Raw genomic sequence first — 22,872 nt, 5'->3', positions numbered from 1 at the left:
TCTTAACCAATTACATCTGCAACAATCCTATTTACAAATAAGGTCATGTTCTGAGGTAAGGGGCTTAAGATTTCAACACAGGAGTTTTAGGCAAACACAATTCAACCTACAATACAATCCCTGGCATGTTTGGGGGATGTGGGGGCTGAGGAGACCCCTGCCTCATCTCTCTAGTAGATAGTGAGATCTCAAGATAGAAATGACCAAGTGGTGGATCCATACAGAGGGGCCTCCGCTCACAGGGGTGGGAGCAGCAAATAGTCCAGTGGGGCCAGTCCAGGCCTGGAAGAGACACCCCCTTCTAGGGCCCATGCTGTTTCCTGACACCCCATGATGGGGCTAGAGCAGCAGGCAGTGTTCATGTACTGAGAAGAACCCTCCAAGACTCAGGGCAAGATCCAAACTAGAAGAGTCTTTTGGGACAGGAAGGGGAAAGAACAGAGCTGCTGTCTGCATGGAACATAGACGAAGGAAAGTGACATCAGTGTTGTCTGACTGTGCGGAGGGCCAACCCCTCTCTCCTTCCTCCACAGGAGGCGTTGTGTCTGGAGTCTGAGCTCCAGGGAACCAAGCTTGGCTTGCTCCGGGCCAGATGGGAAGCGAAGCCCAGAACTGTTCATGCCATAATGCTAAAAGAGAAAAAGCCCAGGAGGGCAGGGGAAGCTGGGGCCAACCTGAGGCTGTGGGGTGTGCCATTCTCAGACAACCCCAGAGGGAAAATGGAGCACTTCCCAGGGCGGCTGTTGAGTGAATCAAATTGATTGGTCTACTGGCCCACTGTTCACTGTACATGGGGGAAAAACAAATATGAACTGTTTTCCTCCCCATTGGTGTTTATAGGTTGAAATACTTTCATAATAAAATGCCATGAGACACTAGAAGGCAGGTAGATCACTGAGTTTTTCAAATAAAAACAGACTTCTCTAAACATTGGCAACGATTTCCTTTGTAAATAGGTTTAACCTTAGACCTTCTGTCATCTTGCATTTTTACACAGGAAATTAATTTTCTCCATCCTCTTGGTGTTTGAGGGAAGAGGGAAAAAGTTGAAAAAGTCTCTGGGATTTCAAAAAGCTGCCATATAAACTTTAAAATTAAACAGATGTTCTGTGAATCACATGTAAATTGGAGCCCTGGGAATCTGGGTCGTAAACTGAATGGGATGTTCTGAAGCAGGAGAAGAAGTAGATTTTTCTGGGAAATTATTGGGGGCCTCGTGGATCAAAAATACCAAATGAAGATGGATCTTTGTGTTTCAGCAAGAGTTAGAGAATATTCCAAACCATAAATCCTTTCCAGAAGATTTTAAACTTCCAGAGGGCAGAAGCCATATCTCCTTCCACTTTCTGGTCTCAGCACCTAGCAAGTGCCTTGCATGCAGGAGACACCCAAACCCTTTACTGAGTTCCATCCTCTGGGAACAAGGGCATGGTCACAGTTGGTAACTCTTAAGTTCTGAGTTGCTGACCTTAGTTTCATTCTTTACTGTTTTAGTCTAGATTTTTTTCAAAAGCAGAGCCAGAGGCAAGGACTGGGGTGAAGGTAATACATCTGGGAGGTGACCTCAACAAAGAGAAAGGAGGGAGAGGTGATAAAGCGGGAAAGGAGCAAAATGAAACATTAGGGAGAATGCTTGTGGTCTCTTCCATGGGCAGTGGGGGGATTTATTTTACTGGAATCCTTTCAAAAGATGTAGAATGTCTCCCAGGATTGTCCATCCCAAGGATGGAGGATGGTCCAGCCCATCATGGGGGTTTATGAAATATCATGGGTCCTCTTTATCCAGTGTATCCAGTCCCTCATGTCAATAGAAGTCTTCAAGGCAGAAAGACCTACATGTACTTGAAGGGGGACACTTATGAGTCACCATGGTAGGAGCCAAGAGGGTGTGACCTGGGGCACCAAGATCATTTTCTCCACTTGCTAAACAGCTTACCTTCCTCCTCCTTTGAGGAAGATTCTCTAACCTGATCTATTCTAGATGAAGTATATGGATGCCTTTGAATACTGTGGAAATATAAATAGATTCACCCTTTATTTGAAGTCAATGGTTTTGCTCTTTAGAGAAACAGAGCAGGAGATTAAGACTATCAGAAAGCCTGAAGGCTTATTTTGCCTCCATAGTCCTTAGGCACCTGCTGCACACTTCAAGGGAAGAGATCTTGGAGCATCTTATCACCCTAAGTGGGGGCCATCTGACCTTGTCACTCTACCCTTCTTACCACTTCCTACAGTAAGCACTGGTCCTGCCACACCCATCTCATTTCTGCCCATCTCTTTGCTGATTCAAGTTCTTCCATCAGTTCACTGAAAAACACTTCCTACTTTTCTCCCCCCTTTCTAACTATTATGGGTTGAATTGTGTCCTGCTTCCTCCTCCCCCAAAATTCATATTTTGAAGCTTAATCCTCATTACCTCAGAATGAGATTTTTATTTGTAAACAGGATTGTTTCATATGTCATTAGTTAAGATGAGGTCATATCAGAATAAGGTGGGCTCCTAATCTGCTATGAACAGGTCCTTACAAAGGGGAAACTTGGACCCAGAGACAGACGTTGTAGAGAGAAGACAATGTGAAGAGCTGCAGGAAGAAGGTGGCCATCTACAAGGAAAGGAGAGAGGCTTGGAACATATCCTTCCTCACAGCTCTCAGAAAAACCAACCCTACCAATAACTTGATTTCATACTTCTAGCCTCTGAAATTTTGAGGCAATAAATTTCTGTGTAGTTCTTCCAGGATCACTCAGTTAGTGGTCCTTGGTTATGACAGCTCCAGAAAATAAGTAGATTTTCAGCTCAAAGCCTTCATCTTCCATGAATTTCAATGTATTTTAAAGAGCCCTGGGCCGAGAGAGAAAAACTCTGGGTCTAGTCCTGAACAGATTGTATAAATGTAGGCCAGTGTCTTAACCTCTTTGGGTCTCTTTCTTCATAGTTCAAAATAAAGATAATAACCATCCTGCCCCTGTTGTCTCACAGTGGGGCTCTGAGGATCAAATGTAATCCTCACATGTGCCAGAAACAGTTTGTAATCTAGAAAGCAGTATGCTAATGCACAGAGAGGGTATAAAAGAGAGGCACGTGTTGAAACCTAATCTGGGAGTCAGTGTGACCTTGAACAGTTGTTTATTTCCTTTGGCCTCAGACCTGTCTTCTGTAAATTGAGATGATTTTTAAGGCCCCACTCCCAGCCCTCAAGCTCTAGGAGTACATGATATTATTATTAATCATTTATTGATTAACAACACCAGTTATCTGTTCCATGCCAGGCTCTGGACGAGGCACGAGGGACATGAGTGTGAGTAACTTCAGCCCTGGTCTTCCAGGAGCTTTTTTCCTCAAAATTTTCTGTCTCATTAAATCTCACAATGACTGTCCCCACTCTTTGATGACATATTTTTCTCAGCTTTACAAAAACAAAGCTTTGGAGAAACATAAAGATGGGAGCAGGAAGGGATGGTTTTGCAAAAAGACTATTTCCAAAGCCATGTTATTTTGTCAATAAAGAAGTGGTTGGCTGTGGATTCCCTTTATATAGGCCAACAGTGACATTTTATTAACATTTCATCTTCCCAAATGTCCTAGCTTAGCCTGGCTTCATTTTGCTTGCGTACCTCTGGGTTTACTAACAACATGCAGCTGTTTAAGGTGTGGGGAGAGCACATCCTTGAATTATTTCTGACAACTAGCGTTTGTGTTGCAAATTGTGTCACCATCTTCTCTTTAGTTCGTGTTTTATTTTTGTTGTATTTTTCATCAGGGACACTCCATTTACAACAGAGATCAGATGTCTGCCCTCATCTCATGTAGATAAACCTTTCTACATGTCTGTCTTCATGTCCAAATCCCAGTGGCTGGACACTAGTCCGAGTCTAGACACTGGACTTGAAGCATTTCACTTATTCATTTAATAAAACTTTTTTTTCGAGTGCCTCATCTTGGACATATAGTAGTGACAAGTCAAGGAAGCTTATTGTCCTCCTTGAAGGTTCCATTCTGCTGGGAAATAAGTATATAAAGAAACAAATACATTAAAAAAACTCAAGTTCAAATGATAAGTACCAGGGTGCAATACATAGAGAATAACAAGTGTTGGAAGGGAATGTGGACTAGTATGGACAAAGAAATCCTCTTTGAGAGGTAATATTTGAGCAGACACTTGTATGAAGAGCATTGAGACTTGGAGGAGGCTTAAGGCATGAAATTTCTTCTATGCAGAACTTACAAAGACTTCAAGGAGGGGAATTGAGCATGTAGAGGGAACCAAAAGAGAGTGTGGTTAGATTATATAGGTCACTGGAATACAGATATTCCTGTAAGTACCCCACCACATTTACCTGCTTCCCTTTTGTTTGAATGTTTTCTTCGGACCAATTCCTCACTCTACTTGTCTATCTCTCTTTCATAGATTTTTTCACATTGTTTGTCTTTTGTCCCCTGAAAATTGCATTTATTAAGTCCGAAGCTAAGGGGAAAATTTTTTCAAGTTAATTATTATTATTTTTAAGGGCTGCACCTGTAGCATATGGAGGTTCCCAGGCTAGGGGTTGAATTAGAGCTGTAGCCATGGGCCTGTGCCACAGCCACAGCAATGGGAGATCTGAGCCAGCTCTGGGACCTACACCAGAGTCCACAGCAAAGCCAGATCCTTAACCCACTGAGTGAGGCTAGAGATTAAACCCACATCTCATGGATGCTAGTCAGATTCATTTCTGCTGAGCCATGACAGGAATTTCTCTTTTTTAAAAAACATTATTTATTATTATAGTCAATTTACAATGTTTTGTAAAGTTCTGTTGTACAGCAAAGTTTTTAGGGACAGTTTTACTTCATTAGATAAATGGGAGAAGGTTGGCTGGAGTGGAAGAGGGGGCCTAAGATGTATCTCAGGAGTCATTTAATTGTAAAAAAAAAAAAAAAGTGAGCCTATTTGAATTAGCATGAGAAAGGGGAGACTAGTTGTAAGGATGTAGGGAATGCTCCTGGAACGCAATGGCACAGGTATGGCTGGGCCCCATTGTCTCAGGCAGCTCCTGTCAGCCTTGCTCTCTTCCTGGAATACTTCTCTCATGTCTACTTTTCTGCATGTCTGCTCCATTCTGCTTTCCGCAGCATCTTCCTCTGCAAATCTCTTAGTTACTTCTCTCCCATAACTTTGAGTTGTACTTGACTAAGAATGGTTTCACAGCAGGTGGGCAACTTGACCTTTCATACCCAGCTCTATAGATTTTAGTCTCTACTATAAATTCCTACAACAATGACTACGGTTCATTCAGTAGGGGTCAAGCATCCATCTGTCTTTTTTTTTAAATTTTTTTTTATTACTCAAATGAATTTATCACATCTGTAGTTGTATAATGATCCTAACAATCTGATTTCACAGGATTTCCATCCCACAGCCCAAGCATATCCTTCCACCCCCCAAACTGTCTCCTCCGGAGACCATAAGTTTTTCAATGTCTGTGAGTCAGCATTTGTTCTGCAAAGAAGTTCCGTCTGTCCTTTTTTCAGATTTCACATGTCAGTGAAAGCATTTGATGTTGTTGTCTCATTGTATGGCTGACTTCACTTAACATGATAGTTTCTAGGTCCATTATGTTGCTAAAAATGCTGGTATTTCATTCTTTTTGATGGCTGAGTAATATTCCATTGTGTATATGTACCACATCTTCTTGATCCACTCCTCTGTCGATGGACATTTAGGTTGTTTCCATGTCTTGGCTATTGTAAATATGCTGCAATGAACATTGGAGTAAATGTGTCTTTGCAAGTCGTGGTTTTCTCTGGATAGATGCCCAGGAGTGGGATTGCTGGATCAAATGGCAGTTCTATTTTAGTTTTCTGAGGCATCTCCATACTGGTTTCCACAGTGGTTGCACCAATTTACATTCCTACCAACAGTGTACTAGTGTTCCTTTTTCTCTACACCTTCTCCAGCACTTATTGTTTGTAGACTTTTGGATGATGGCCATTCTGGCTGGTGTAAGGTGACACCTCATCATGGTTTTGATTTCCATTTCTCTAATGATGAGTGATGTTGAACATCTTTTCATGTGTTTCTCAGCCATCTGTATGTCTCTTTTGGAGAACTGTCTGTTTAGATCTTCTGCCCATTTTTTGATGGGGTTGTTTGTTTTTTTGGTATGGAGCTGCAGAAGTTGTTTATAAATTTTGGAGATTAATCCCTTGTCAGTTGATTCACTTACAAAGATGATCTCCCATTCTGTGGGTTGTCTTTTTGTTTTGTTTAGGGTTTTCTTTGCTGTGCAGAAACTTTGAAGTTTGATTAGATCCCATTTGTTTATTTTTCTTTTTACTGTCAATACTCTAAGAGGTGGATCTGAGAAGATGTTGCTGTTGTTTATATCAGAGAGTGTTTGACCTATGTTTTCCTTGAAGAGTTTTATAGTGTCTGGTCTTATATCTAGGTCTTTAATCCATTTGGAGTTTATTTTTGTGTATGGCGTTAGGGAGTATTCTCATTTCATTCTTTTCCATGTGGCTGTCCAGTTTTCCCAGCACCACTTATTGAACAAGCTGTCCTTTCTCCATTGTATATTCTTGCCTCCTTTGTCATAGATTAGTTGGCTGTAGGTGTGTGGGTTTAATTCTGGGCCTTCTATCCTGTTCCAGTGATCTCTATTTCTGTCTTTGTGCCAGTACCATGCAGTTTTGACGACTGTTGCTTTGTAGTATAGTCTGAAGTCCGGGAGCCTGATTCCCCCAGCTCCATTTTTCTTTTTCAGGATGTCTTTGGCTATTCTGGGTCTTTTGTGCTTCCCAACAAGCTTTAAAATATTTTGTTTGAGTTCTGTGAAAAATGTCCTTGGTAATTTGATAGGGATTGCATTGAATCTGTAGATTGCCTTGGGTAGTATAGTCATTTTGATAATATTGACTCTCCAGTCCAAAGCATGGTATACCTTTCCATCTATTTGTGTCATCTTTGATTTCTTTCATCAGTTTCTCATAGTTTTCAGAGTACAGGTCTTTTCTTTCTTTAGGTAGGTTTCCTCCTAGGTATTTTATTCCTTTGGATGCAATGGTAAACGGGATTGCTTCCCTAATTTCCTTTTCTGCTTTTTCATTGTTAGTATATAGAAACGCTATCGATTTCTGTGTGTTGATTTTCTATCCTGCGACTTTGCCAAATTCGTGGATGAGCTCTAACAGTTTTCTGGTAGAGTCTTTAGGATTCTCTAGGTATAGTATCATGTCATCTGCAAATAGTGATGGTTTTACTTCTTCTTGTCCAATTTGGATTCCTTTTATTTCTTTTACTTCTCTGATTGCTGTGGCTAGGACTTCCAGAACTATATTGAGGAGTAGTGGTGAGGGCAGACAACCTTGTCTTGTTCCTGATCTCAGTGGGAATTCTTTCAGCTTTTCACCATTGAGAATGATGTTCGCTGTGGGTTTGTCGTATATGGCCTTTATCATGTTGAGGTAGGTTCCCGTTATGCCCACTTTCTGAAGGGTTTTTAATCAGAAATGGGTGTTGGATTTTGTCAAAGGCTTTTTCCGCATCTCTTGAGAGGATCATATGGTTTTTATTCTTCAGTTTGTTAATGTGGTGTATCACACAGATGGATTTGCGAATATTGAAGAACCCTTGTATCCTTGGGATAAATCCCACTTCATCATGATGTACAATCCTTTTAATGTATTTTTGGATGTGGTTTGCTAGTATTTTGTTGAGGATTTTTGCATTGATGTTCATCAGTGAAATTGGCCTGTAGTTTTCTTTTTTTGTGGGATCTTTCGTCTTGGTATCAGGGTGATGGTGGCCTCAAAGAATGAGTTTGGGAGTATCCCTTCTTCTGCAATTTTTTGCAATAGTTTCTGAAGGATAGGTGTTAGCTCTTTTCTAAATGTTTGATAGAATTCGCCTGTGAAGCCATCTGGTCCTGGACTTTTGTTTGTTGGAAGTTTTTAAATCACAGTTTCCATTTCAGTTCTTGTGATGGGTCCATTTATCTTTTCTATTTCATCTTGGTTTAGTCTTGGAAGATTGTACTTTTCTAAGAATTTGTCCATTTCTTCTAGGTTTTCCATTTTATTGGCATATAGTTGCATATAGTAGTCTCTTATGATCCTTTGTATTTCTGTGATGTCCGTTGTTACTTCTCCTTTTTCATTTCTAATTTTATTGATTTGAGTCCTCTCTCTTTTTGCTTGATAAGTCTGGCTAGGGGATTATCAATTTTGTTGATCTTTTCAAAGAACCAACTTTTCGTTTCATTGATCTTTTCTATGGTTTTCTTCTTTTCTATTTCATTGATTTCTGCTCTGAGCTTTATGATTTCTTTCCTTCTACTAACTTTAGGTCTGGTCTGTTCTTCTCTCTCAAGCTGCTTTAGATGTAAAGTTGCTTGTTTATTTGGGCTTTTTCTTGTTTCTTGAGGTGGGCTTGTATTGCTATAAACTTTCCTCTTAGAATGGCTTTTGCTGTATCCCATAGGTTTTGGAGTGTCGTATCTTCGTTGTCATTTGCTGCTAGGTGTTTTTTAATTTCCTCTTTGATTTCTCCAGTGGTCCATTGGTTGTTTGGTAGCATGTTGTTGAGTCTCCACGTGTTTGTGTTTTTTGCAGTTTTTTTCTTGTTGTTGATTTCCAGTCGTATAGCGTTGTGGTTGGAAAAGATGCTGGATATGATTTCAATTTTCTTAAAGTTACTGAGGTTGAATTGTAGCCCAGGGTGTGATCAATCTTAGAGATTGTTCCATGTGCACTTGAGAAGAATGTGTATTCTGTAGCTTTTGGATGGAATGTCCTAAAAATATCTATTGAGTCCATCTGGTTTAATGCTTCATTCAGGGCCTGCGTTTCCTTATTGATTTTCTGTCTGGTTGATCTGTCCATTGCTGTCAGTGGGGTGTTAAAGTCCCCCACTATGATTGTGTTATTGTCAATTTCTCCTTTTAAGGCTGTTAGCAGTTGCCTTATATATTGTGGAGAACCTGTGTTGGGTGCGTAGATATTTAAATTGTTATCAGCTTGGATTGATTTGATCATTAGTAATGTCCTTATTGTCCCTAAATATTCTCATTTTAAAGTCTATTTTGTCTGATATGAGTATTGCTACTCCAGCTTTCTTTTGATCCCCGTTTGCATGAAATATTTTCTTCCATCCTCTCACTTTGAATTTGTATGTGTCCCTAGAAGTGAAGTGGGTCTCATGAAGACAGCATATATAGGGGTCTTATTTTTGTATCCATTCAGCCAGTCTATGTCTTTTGGCTGGGGCTTTTAGTCCATTCACATTTAAGGTAATTATTGATATGTATGTCTTTGGATTTGTTTTTGCTGTTCTTTTTCCTTTCCTTCTTCTCTTGTTCTTTTCTGCCTATAGAAGTTCCTTTAGTATTTGTTGTAAGGCTGGTTTAGTGTTGCTGAATTATCTCAGCTTTTGCTTATCTGTGAAGGTTTTGATTTCTTCTTCAAATCTGAACGAGAGCCTTGCTGGGTAGCATAATCTTGGTTGGAGGTTTTTTCCTTTGATCATGTTGAGTATATCATGCCACTCCTTCTGGCCTGCAGAGTTTCTGTTGAAAAATCTGCCGATAGCCTTATTGGGGTTCCCTTGTATGTAATTTGTTTCTTTTCCCTAGCTGCTTTCAGATTTTCTCTTTGTCTTTCATTTTGGTCAGTTTGATTAGTATGTGTCTTGGGGTGTTCCTCCTTGGGTTTATTTTATATGGTACTCGTTGTGCTTCCTGGATTTGAGTGAGTGATTCCTTCCCCATGTTAGGGAAGTTTTCAGCTATTATCTCTTGGAATATTTTTTCTGTCCCCTTCTCTCTCTCTTCTCCTTCTGGCACCCCTATAATATGGATGCTGGTGCGTTTCACGTTGTCCTAGAGTTCTCTGAGACTCTCTTCATTTGTTTTCAATCTTTTTTCTCTTTTCTGTTCTGCATCCGTAATTTCCACTAATCTGTCTCCACCTCGCTTATTCATTCTTCTGCCTCCTGTATTCTGCTGTTGGTTGCTTCTAATGTATTTATTATTTCAGTTATTGTATTTTGCATCTCTTCTTGTTTAAGTTTTATATCTTGTATCTCTTTGGTCAGTGTTTCCTGTAAATTATCCATCTTTGCCTCCAGTTTATTTCCAATGTCTTGTATCTTCTTCACATCAACAGTCTAAAGTCTTTTTCCTGGAGCTGAGAATCTCCTCATCGCTTAGCTGTTTTTCTGGGCTTTTTCTTTCTCCCTCATCTGAGTTATTGTTCTCTGTTTTTCATTTTATAGGTTTTTGGTGTGGTGACCTTCTTACAGATAATAGAGTTGTAGCCTCTCTTACTTCTGATGTCTGCCCCCTGTGGCTGAAGTCAGTATGGGGGGCTTGGTGTAGGCTTCCTGACAGGAGGGTCTGATGCCTCCCCCCGGTAGGAGGAGCTGATTCTACTCCCTCTGGTGGGTGGGGCTTAGTCTCTGGTTGGGATTAGAGGCAGCTGTGTGCCTGAGGGGTCTTTAGGTAGCCTGTTTACTGAGGGGTGGGGCTGTGATCCCACCTGGGTTGTTGTTTGCCCTGGGGCTTCTCAGCAGCTGGCTGAAGGGTGGGGCCAGATTTTCCCAAAATGGCCACTCCAGAAAATGGCACTGCTGCTGAATATTCCTGAGAGCTTTGCTTTCAATGTCCTTCCCTCAAAACAAGCCACATTCACCCTGTTTTCCCAGGATGTCCTCCAAAATGCAGTCAGTTTTGACCCAGATTCCTTTGGAGACTTTGCTTTGCCCTGGACTCAGTGCATGTGAACGTCTGTGTGCACCTTTTAAGAATGGGGTCTCCGTTTCCCCCAGTCCCGTGGAGCTCTTGCACACAAGCCCCACTGGCCTTCAATGCAGATGCTCTGGGGCTCTTTCTCCCTGTGCCAGATCCCCATATGTGAGAGTTTGATGTGAGGCTCAGAACTCTCACTCCTGTAGGTGAGTCTCTGTGAACTAGCTAGTTTCCAGTCTGTGGAGCTTCCCACCCAGGTGGTATGGGCTTGTTTATATCGTGAAATTGCCCCTCCTACCTCTTGATGTGGCCTCCTCTTTTTCTTCTGGAGTAGGGTATCTTTTTTAATGTTTCTGGTCCATTTTGGTGAAGTGTGCTCAGTCTTTAGTTGTGAATTTATTGTTTTTAGGAGAGAAGTTGAGCTCCAGTCCTTCTATTCCACCATCTTAAGCATCCATCTGTCTGTGCATCCATCAGATGTAGCTGGTTGGGGGTATTTTCTTGGTTCATGGAGTTGCCCTTTGGATGAGACAGCTTCTCTAATGAAAATGTATTGGTAGTGATAGAATTTAAGACCATGTTTAGAAAAGAGGTTACAAGTTGAATGTGCTTGGGATAGGATGATTCGCACTAAAGGAGGAAATGAACCTGGAAAAAAACTAATGTGAAGAAGGAAGAGATTAGGCATCAAAGAAGGGGAGTAAGGGGGCCATGAAGAGGTAGGCTTAGTTTTGTCTCATATTTCTTAGAACATGGTTATGTGTACACACACATACATACACTTCATCCTCTTCCACAAATGATGTGACACAGCTTACAGAAGAAAAATTTTTTGATTAAAATTCAGAGCTAATTTAAGCTACTTCATTCTGCTTTATGTCAACCTTCCTTCTATAAATGTACTGTGGCTTAATTTGCACATATAATTCTTCCGTAATCAAGATTTAATTGTTTAGGACTGCTGTGTGCTCAACAGACTCCATTTTTTTAAACTTTATTCACACACTGAAAGAATATACATTTCTTAGATTTCTCAGCAGTGAGTGCGTGCATATAACTAGGCTGTGATCGATGGTTATGGGCACAGTTCCATCCTTGGCCCTTGAAATCTTCCCACCCAATCTCATGCTCTGTCACTCTTTCCTTGGCTGCCACTTTGATCAAAAGAATCCAGTAGAGAACCTCAAATCCCTAGAAGCTGGTTCAGCCATAAGATGGAAAAATCCAAGTTTCCTGAATGACTCCAAGGAGGAGAGGCCCGTTTCAGAGATTCCCATAAGATGATGAAGCTAGTAATGCCACAGATTTTTTTTTTCTTTTTTGAGCCATACCTGTGGCATATGGAATTGTTAGGCTAGGGGTTGAATTGGAGATGCAGCTGCTAGCTGACACCACAGCCACAGGCAACGCAGGATCCAAGCTTCATCTGCGACCTACACCACAGCTCATGGCAACACCAGATCCTTAACCCACTGAATGAGGCCAGGGATTGAACCCGTATCCTCATGGATACTAGTGGGGTTCATTATCACTGGGTCACAGTGGAAACTCCAGCCACTGAGTTTTTAATGTTAATTTTTAGGCTGTTAGTTTTATCCTTGCCAGTATTTTAAGAATATCAATTCTTTTGTAGTGTTTCTACCTTTTCTTAATATGTGGTATAGATGGTGGCATATTTTAGTATAAAAATAATAAATCTATAAGTTAAAATGATAAGGTTATAGTAGAGTAAAACATAAGTGCAAAGAGGATACATAAATTTGACACTAAAGAAATTCTGTTCAAAGTCAATTATCCAGTAATCTTTGGGGATGGCTTATAATTCGCTTAGTGATTTATTTTTTGACTACAGAAGTTGTTTACACAAGAATGTTTGAATTACATCAGTCTTAAGTTCATCCAGAGTACTGACTATGGGATGCTTTTATTTACTAATGTAGTATAGGAAGAAATTTTTTTAAGGGAGAGACAATCTGTTTCTTTACCCAACAACTAGCTTTTGGTAATGGAAATGTAAATAGAAGCACAATTCATTAACATTTAAATTTTTCCTTGCTGGACATATAGTTGATCTAGATACATAGCACAGATGATACATGCAACTTTACACACACACACACATACTTGTGCTAACAGGCCTTACATGTTGGTAATGATGTATAGTTTGTTTTATTTTGCTGCTTTGGAGATTCTAAGAGTCTTGTACTAACCTCTCTGTTTTGTTTTGTCATCAATTTTGAGTTTGCAAGTTTTAGACTTTTACAACTTTTAGACTATTCTAAAAGTTGTAGAAAATCACTGGACCAGAGTCAATGAATGATTCCAGTTTCGTCTCTGCTACTGCTTTGTCTGTGACTCCAGATGTTACACATCTCTTTGAATCTTAATTTCTTAATTATAAGATGAAGTTGGAGTAAGAAAGTGAATTTAGCATCAGATAAACCTGGGAGACTTTGGGCAAGTGCCTCAGGCTCTCAGATCCTCCTTTCCCTAGTTCATTACATGAGGTGATACCCTCTTTCTCTCAAAGTCAAGGTGAGCATTAATGGGATACATCTCAAGGCCTGGTTCCTGGTGGGTATTTAATTCCTTGCTTCCCTTGCTTTATCCTATGGTTATCAGAGAGCTCCATTTTCTCCTCAGAAGAGCAGCAGATATAAGCATTGACTGTTGCTTATTTTGTTGGAAGTCAAGCTTTTGTAGCTTCTTCTAGGTGGAACTGGACTTCTGTGACATTCTCTTGGTGATCAAAGAAAATAAAGCCCAAAAAAGGAGAGATTGTTGGAGATATTGCTTATCACATATCGCCCTGGCCACGAGCACTAAATCCTGTGCAAAAGCACGCACACACACACACACTCACACACACACAATTTGAAATCATTGTCAGTGGGATTCAATTAGCCCTTACCTGTGCCTTTCTGATCCTTCTCAGTCTTGGATAATATCCACAGGGGACAGAAAGATGAGAAAAGGAGTAGGAAGGAGAGAGGGGGTCTTGTATTTGCTACATGGTGCTCTATACTGTCAGAATCAATCCGTAAGGAAGTCATCAAAGCAAAATGATCAAGAAATGTCTTTATAATCCCCAGCTAATAATCTCTTTTTAGAATGCTACTTTTTAATTAAAAAAATTTTTTTTTTTTTTTTGCTATTTTAGTGCACACGCACAGCATATGAAAGTTCCCAGGCTAGGGGTCTAACTGCAGCTGTAGGCACCAGCCTATGCACAGCCACAGCAATGAGGGATCTGAGCCATGTCTGCTACCTACACCATAGATCACAGCAACACCAAATCCTTAACCCACTGAGTTAGGCCAGGGATTGAACCTGCATCCTCATGGATCCTAGGTGGGTTTGTTAACTGCAGAGCCATGAAGGGAACTCAAAATGACTGAGTTTTTCTTTTCTTTCTTTTTTTTTTTTGTCTTTTTAGGGCCACACCCATGGCAATGGAGTTTCCCAGGCTAAGGGCTGAATCAGCTACAGCTGCCAACCTACACCATAGGTCACAGCAACGCTGGATCCTTAACCCATTGAGCAAGGCCAGGGATTGAACCCGAGTCCTCATGGATACTAGTCGGGTTTGTTAACCATTGAGCTTTTAAGGGAACTCCAGAATGTTATTTTTAAAAAAATGTTAGCTTTCCCAGTAACTTGTAAAAGTCCAAAAAAGCAAAAACACCTCTGTCTCCTTTGGCAGAACTTTTTTAGTGTGATTAAGAAGTGTCTCTTGAGACCTGTGAGCTAACCATGGTGAGAAATAGTTTCCTGTACCAGTTCTTGGCCTTGTTACTTTCTGGAAAGGGAGAAGTTGCAGATGGTCCACTCACTGTCCTTACTATCAGCCTATGAAAATAGAACTAGCCTAGGAGTGGAAAACCTCCTTTCTTATCTTAGATTTGCTGCTAACCAGCTTATAACTTTCAGCTAGTTTTTTAGTTTTTTAGGCCTCAGTTTCCATATTTAAAATGGGGGAGTTGGACATCACTGATCTTTAAGACTTTAGTTCTGATATTACGATTTGAGCATATAATTTTTCTGACATATGTTTTAATACGTGTCTCAAAATTCACTGATTTTCATGTTACCTCTCTCCGTATTTTACCTTTGTGCACTACCAAGGCTTGACAATTATTTTGTAAATATTTTTTTATTTAAGAAACAAAGCTTACAGACTTTGCACACGCACACACACACACACACAGAAAATATTCAAATATTAATGTTTTTTTCTGTTCTTCCATAAAATAATACATTTTGGGAAATGCTGTTAAAGTAATTTTTGAGAGCTATTAATATACAGCTACTCAAAAGTTTTGATTTTTTTCTCTCTAATAGCTTATCTGGTAGGAACCATAGGTTGATGTGCCATTAGTTATTATAGCCCATAGGCTTTTCTGCATTACCTCCTGAAAATGTGAAGTGTATCAGTGTTTTTTGTCTGACAAACTTTGAGAAATGGCAGCTTTACCCTTCCCAGTAACACCTGCTGATATATACTTATAATTCAGTGCAACCCAATGTAATATAGAATATGAGATTAGAAGAGCAGAGAAAGGGGTAAAAGGAGGGTTAGAAAAAATCATTCAGATCAAGTTGTGGGTAGTAGAACTTTGCTTTTTTAACTAAGAAAACATTGGATCCTATGACAAGGCATTGTGTATGTCTTTCTAACTCTTCCATATTTCTACATTTTGGCATTTGAGCTGAGTTGCTACACACCTCTGCTCAGCCCTCTTTTAGATATTTAAAATGTCTAATGTGCTTACATTTATTTAATTAATCTTCAGAGATGAATTCCTTGCATGTCTTGGTTTTGAAAGAGTTCCACAAGAGTTGGAATTTATGAAACACACAGCAAGTTTAACCTAGGCTTCAATTTGAAATCACCTGATATCAATTAGCATTCCTCCAGTTTGGGGCTGATTTATGATGCCCTTGTAAGGCCCTGAAAATATGAAAGCAGAGAAGCAGTATTTCAAAATGCAGCATAAAATCAACAATAAAATGTATATTTATAACCTGAAAAGTATGATTTCATCTTGGAGAATTACCAGCCCAATAGCGGTAATAAGCATGATTTTCATTGTACCATATTGTACTTATTAAGCACTTCAGGGGACTTGTAAATAAATCAAATTGTGGGATCAGTTTTGGATATCTGAACATATTTTTAAATATTGTAAAAATGTGGAAAAGTATCACAACTGGTTATCATTTGTTCGTGTTTTCCAAAAGGGTTTTAATCATAAACTCATTCTTACATCCTCCTACAAGCTGGACCGAGGCAGGAATGGCCTGTAAACTGACACACTTTTAATAAATGCAGATTTAATATGGTCATGAGATAAGATTAGACCCTTCAAAAACCCCATTCCAATACCACAGATTCTGATTTATGCTCATAAGAGTTTGGGAGAGCTAGGTGGTTTGGAGGATGCAGTGTGATCAGAGAATTTAGGGTGATATATGCGCCTGCTTTTGATTTAAAATTTTAATAAAAAAATTCAGTATGGAAGTTAAATTGAACTGCCTCAACTTGCTCTGTTCGCATCATATTGACCTCCACAATCAAGTCAATTCAATCTAACAAACATTTATTGACAATGTACAATGTATCAGACTCGTGATAGGGTGGGGACTACAAAGTCAAGAGAGTGTGGTCTGGAGAGCTTTCCCTGGCATGCCCATCAGTGTACATTTCAGACCACAGAGCCTGGCCTTCCCAGTTTTGTGAGTATTCTGAATTCAGACCAATGGTCATAGATTCCAATGGGGCAGAGATGCATGGGTTGGCCTGAGTCTGTATAGGTCAGTGTCCCTGGGAAGTCATTTTGGCATTGCCCTGTGTTGAGTTTCAAATAGCAGTAGATTAACCTGGAGAGTCTGTTTCAAGTAGCCTCAAATGGATGGTTCTCTAATAAGAGGTGACAAGGACATCTCCAAAAGCTTTCATGACCATGGTAAAGGAACAGGGTTAAAAAAAAACCTCATTTTTGGATTGGGTTGTTTGTTGTTCTGTTGTTGAATCATGTGAGTTGTTCATATAGTTTGGAGATCAGGTCCTTGTTGGTTGCATCATTTGCAAAGATATTCTCCCACTCTATAGGTTGTTTTTTCATATTTTTAATGGTTTCCTTTGCTGTGCAAAAGATTTTGAGTTTAATTAGGTCTCATTGGTTTATTTTGTAATAGACATTTCTCTGAGGAAGACATATGGATAGCTAATAGGCACGTGAAAAGATGTTCAACATCACTAATTATTAGAGAAATGCAAATCAAAACTACAAGGAGGCGCCACCTCACATGGGTCAGAATGGCCATTATTAACAGTATTAACTACAAATAACAAATTCTGGAGAGGGTGTGGAGAAAAGGGAACTCTCTTACACTGTTGGTGGTACTGTAAATTGGCATAACCACTATGGAAAATAGTATGGAGGTTCCTCAGGACACTAAATCTAGAATTACCATATGATCCAGCAATCCCACTCCTGGGCATGTATCTGGACAAAACTTTCGTTCAAAAACATGCACGCACCCCTATGTTCATTCCAGCAATATTCACAATAGCCAAGACATGGAAACAACCTGAATGTCCATTGACAGGTGAATGGGTTAAGAATATGTGGTGCATATATACAATGGAATACTATTCAGCCTTAAAAAAGAATAAATAATGCCATCTGAAGCAGCATGGATGCAACTAGAGATTCTCATTCTTAGTGAAGTAAGTCAGAAAGAGAAAGACAAGTACCACATGATATCACTTATATGTGGAATCTAAAATATGGCACAAATGAACCAATCTACAAAACAGAAACAGACTCGCAGACATAGAGAGCAAATTTGTGGTTGCCAAGAGTGGGGGGGGGAGTGGGATAGACTGGGAGTTTGGGGTTGGTAGATGCCAACTATTACATTTAGAATGGATAAGTAGTGAGATTCTATTGTACAGCACAGGTAACTCTATCCAGTCCCTTGGGATAGAACATGATGGAAGATAGCATGAGAAAAAGTGTGTATATATATGTGTGACTGTGTCACTATGCTGTACAGCAGAAATTGGCACAACACTGTAAGTCAACTATGCTTTAATAAAAAAACCCTATTTTATTGACATTCCCTTTTTTTTTTCAGGGCTGTGAGATATAAGTTCTGTAACCAAGGCAAAACAAACAATCCACTTTTGTTTCTGATGTATGCATTTCAGGATCTGAATGGCAACTCCCTGAGGTCAATTATTAGTGACCAGTAGTTTTTTTTTTTGAAAGGAAGTAGAGGAGAATAGAATAGAAAACCTCAGAGTGCATAAGCAGGAACTATTGTTCCATGAAACTTTTGGTTTTATGTATGTATAATCTTTCTCACACAAAACCATATATAATTTAATTTTTTGTATATATATATATATCATGTATGTATATGAAGTGTATGTGTGCATGTGTGTGTGTGTTCACAATGTAAGATGTATTTTTTAACTATGGATTTCAGTCAAAAAATTTGAGAATTTTTGCCTTAGGATTTAAATCTTAAATGGTTTACTGTGCAGTTTTGCACTGCACATTATTTTACTTTCACCCTCTCTCCTTTGCTAGAAAACTCAGTAGCGTCTTTTAGGTATATAACCTGTATACAGTGGTGAGGCCAGGTATAAAGAAAAGGAGGTATCCAGCAAAGGCCAGTATAGAATGAGAGAATTGAGCAGAAGCAGAAACATGCTGTCTGAGGTGACTCGGGGTTAATGGGAGGAATGCTGGGTTTCCTCCTGTGTTTTAGAAAATGGGTTGAAGCCAGCATTACTTATATCTAAAAGAATAACGTGTCTCTAGAAAGATGGTGACTTGGAGGTTGACATTGGGATCCCATATATTTCCCCAATCCACTCATGTTCCTTTTTCCTCTCTACTGCCATAGACCTTTGGGTATCGCAAAAGAGTCAGCAAGAGGGACCAGTGAATATAAGATCTGAAAGATGTCGTGACGCAGACTTAGTCTTGGACACTGAGAGGAAAGTGTGTGTGTATGTGTATACCTGCTTTTGCTTTGGGCCAGGTGCTCACGTGCTCATGGCATATGTGATGTGTGGTCTGTGATGTCTCTAATAAAGCCAGGGATATGTCATTTTGATTGGGAGGCAGTTTGAAATAGTGAAAAGCCCACTGATCTGACTTCTAGAGGTATAGATTCTCATCTGCTTTTACCCCATTTCCGCGGTGAGTTTTTGAGCAACTTGTTACTTTGGCATGCTTCTTGTCAAAGAGAAAGGGAGGATGTCATTTTCCTCTGGCCTCCAGCAACTTTCATGTTTGTCCTAGACCAGTGGTGTTTGGTAAAAGTCCTTGGAAGCTACACGGAGTTCCCTAAACAGCTTCTAGATGTCCTGGGGGAATGGAGGGTCCCTCTGATGGGCCTGCTTCTGCTCCCTTGCCACCACCCTCCATAGCTTCACCAAGAGAAACCTTGTATTTCTGCTTTATGAATTGAGTTTTCTTTGTAAAAAGTGAAATAACTAAAAAAGTGTGAAAAGTGCTGTACTAAATCCACAAGAGAGGCTGTTCACCTCCCAATGACCAAGACAGGACTAAAATCTGGAATCAATAGGAAAAGAAGATGTTGAAAATTATTTTACCTGGAAAAATTTCAAAGCAGCAAAGGGATATGAAAAAGACCTGACAGTCCATTTTATGGCAGGTGGAGGGAACTATTATTAGTGACCAATATGCTCCAAATATCTGGACAATATATGATGGGCTGTCTTTGCATATTCTAAAATTTTTCATGGGTAACATCAATAAACTATCTTTCTGAGTTCCTGCCTGATGCAGTGGGTTAAGAATCTGACTTCAGCAGCTTGGGCCACTGCAGAGGTGTGGGTTTGATACCTGGCCTGGCACAGTGGGTTAAAGGATCCAGCGTGGCTGTAGCTGTGATATAGGTCACTGCTGTGGCTCTGATTCAATCCCTGGCCCAGGAACTTCCATATGCTGTGTGTGTAGCTATAAACAACAACAAAAAACCGAAACAACCCCCTGCCCCTGTCTTTCTGCAATTAGGAGATGGCATAAGTAAATGAGTATGGCACATGGAACAGCCTTCTTTATACGGTGCCTGGTGTAGTTCAGGTTGAACAGACGTGGCACAGATCTCCCCCATATGAAAAACTACATGGTTCATGTCTGGTAGGAGCACTTCCCACTCTGGAAGCCTGAAACTGGTAAGTTCTACTTCAGACCCATGTCAGTTTTGAGCAGATTGCAGCTGATTTGAGCAGAAGGGAAAAGGACAGTAAGTCATTAATACCAACAAGAGGTAACATTTATTGAATACTTACTATGTATCCACATCTGGCCCAGGTGTTTTTCTTAGCAAATGCATAAGACAATTCTGTAAAGTAGTACAGATAAAAAAACCTGAGGCTTAGCAGGGTTAAATCATTTCCTCAAAGTTACTGTAGCTGGTAATTGATTGCCCATTAATGGTTCCCACTTCCTTTCTTCCTTATTCTGCCTTGGGGCTGCTCATATCAAAAGACATCTTGAACCTGATCTCTTCTAAGCATTTTTGAGTCACAATGTGATAAATGATCTTTAAATTTCAATTTATAATTTATTTATTCAATCAAAACTGTAGGACTTCCTGTTGTGGCTCAGAGGGTTAAGAGCTTGACAGTCTTCGTGAGAATGAGGGTTAAATCCCTGGCCTCGCTTAGTGGGTTAAGGATCCAGCATTGCTGCAAGCCGTGTTTACAGATGCAGGCTGTATCTGGTGTTGCTGTGGTATAGGCCGGCAGTTGCAGCGCTGATTCAACTCCTAGCCTAGGAACTTCCATATGCAGTAGGTGTGGCCATAAAAACAACAAACAACAACAACAGCCCCCCATAAAAACAAACAAAAGCTATTTATAGAGCATCTACTATGTGGAAAGCATAATAAGTGGAACTTGGAGGATGAAAGATAAATGATTTTTATCCATAAAAGCTTATAGTAAAATAACTTGTAAGTAATTACAATTTGAGGGAGCAATTGACAAGTGTCCTGTGAAAAGGTGTAAGTGTTAGAGATTTAGAGGAGGCAGATAACACTAGATCAGCAGAGAAGTCTTGTGGAGAGAGGGGGCTTTCAGACTGACTCTTCAAGGGGGATGTGATTGGTACATTTTGATTTGTGGTCAGTAAGAAAAGAAACAACCTGAATAGAGGTATGTGTTACATGAATAGTGGGGAAGAGACAGGGGAAAAACTTGGCTGGAAAGTAGGGCAAGTGAAAAGGAGTAGTAGGAAATAAAGTCAGATAAATTGGATCAAGTTAGAACATGGGGGTGGGTCTTGACCCAGGCTGAGAAATGTGGATGTGACTCTCTGGGAATGGATGGAAAGCCATCAACAATTCTCAAGCAAGAATGTGACATCACAAAACAATGCTTTAGGAAAGTGAACCAAGACATAGTACGTAGGATGGATGTGCAAGGTAGACAGCTTAAGAGGCTTTTGAAATAATCTGGGTCAAGCACCTTGAGTGCCTTGATTGCTGGGGTGGGTGGGAAGAGAGAGAAGGAAAATATGGGAAACATGAATATGGAAGTAGAGGTAGACTGGCTGAGCCTTTGACTGAATAAGGAAGAAAAGCAGATTTCAAGGGGAAGAGGATGAGTTCATTTTGGGACAGGCTGAGTTGACCTGTAGAAAGGACATCAGGAGCAGATGATTACAAAGCAGGGGGGCATGGAAACATGAAGCTTGGTGTAGTGTAATGGACTGAAAAGGCTCACACAGTTGACAGAGGCAGCAACACAACAGTGTCCAGATAAGTGCTAAACTGAGTGATGATGGTGGCAGGATATTTATGTGTTTCATCCTAATTTTCCCTGCATCATTGTTTAATGTCCTGAAAGAGTACTGAGCCATTGCTCGCTGGGATAATCCAGACTTGTGGTATTTTAAGACTGCATTAATACAAAGGATTTGGTTTTGATTGAATGACTATTAGTATTTTTAAATATGGTCATATTTGTCAAACATCTGTTTTGCTTTAGAGAAAAATATTTCCCACTGAAATGGCTGATGGTTTTTATATCCTTTGGACACCGTTGTCTTTGTCAGCAGAGGGCAGAGGCATCAGCTTCCTGGCTTTGCAAACTGCCCAGCAGTTTGGCATCAAGGAAATTTACCTGGTCTTCTCCATGGAGACCACCACAAGGGTAGAGACATAATTTGTATCTTGTGATAGGCTTAGGTCTGGATAATGTATCTTTTTGAATTTTTTTGCCTGTGTGGTGGAATGACTTTTATTGCTCATGAGTTTAGCTTTGTGGCCTAATTTACAAGCATGAAACCACATGCTGCTAATCACATATTTACTTTCTTGACTTTGCCTTTTCTTTGGTTTTTCCGGACTAGGTTTACTTACAGTATTCACTTTCTTTCCATTATGGGCTTCTGGGGCTGATGGTAATGCTTCTGCTGGAGATTGGCTGGCCTTCTCCACCAAAGCACTGACTGCCCTCTACGTCATGCTTATAATCAGATAGATGTGTTTTCCAGCTGCAGATCCTGATATGTAATTCTGTTCTTTGATCAGTGGCATGCAAGATGATAAGGACCAGGCTCTGGAAATGGATATAACTCCCTTAGCTTCAGTAATGACATTGAGGTGGCTTGTTCTGGGAATCCCTAGAGAAACCGAGTTCAGTGATTTTCGGGCTTTTAACAGGCTAAGTTATTTCTTCTCTCATGTCTTTCCCAGTCTTGTAAACCTCAGGCTTTATAGTAGGAAACACCCAACAACCAAGCTGAAAACAAAGCCTTGTCAGGCTTCTCTTCCATTAAATGCCTTCCCTAGGAGAGCCCTTGAAATAAATCCATCTCCATTACTGATGTGTCAATTGGTACACCACAAAACCTTATCTTACTAGCTAGAGGAAAGTGTCATGAAAATAAGGGACCTCCTTTACCAGCAAAGAGAAAATCCTAAGCCACATGTGACATCCCTTTGAGTATTTTGTAATCAATTGTTTACACTCTTAGAAATTTTGAATGTATTAATTGGGAATCAATGGTGAGATAAAGCCAGTAGGATGAATGTGTTCATTGTTTGCCTTATGCCGGTTAAATCTTATTTCTTGGATTAGTTTTGCCAGAAGCC

This window comes from Sus scrofa, chromosome 1 (genome assembly GCF_000003025.6).
Source record: "Sus scrofa isolate TJ Tabasco breed Duroc chromosome 1, Sscrofa11.1, whole genome shotgun sequence".
In the NCBI taxonomy this organism is placed as follows: Eukaryota; Metazoa; Chordata; class Mammalia; order Artiodactyla; family Suidae; genus Sus; species Sus scrofa.
The sequence above is the reverse complement of the archived record's forward strand: the minus strand, read 5'-3'. Positions refer to the sequence as shown.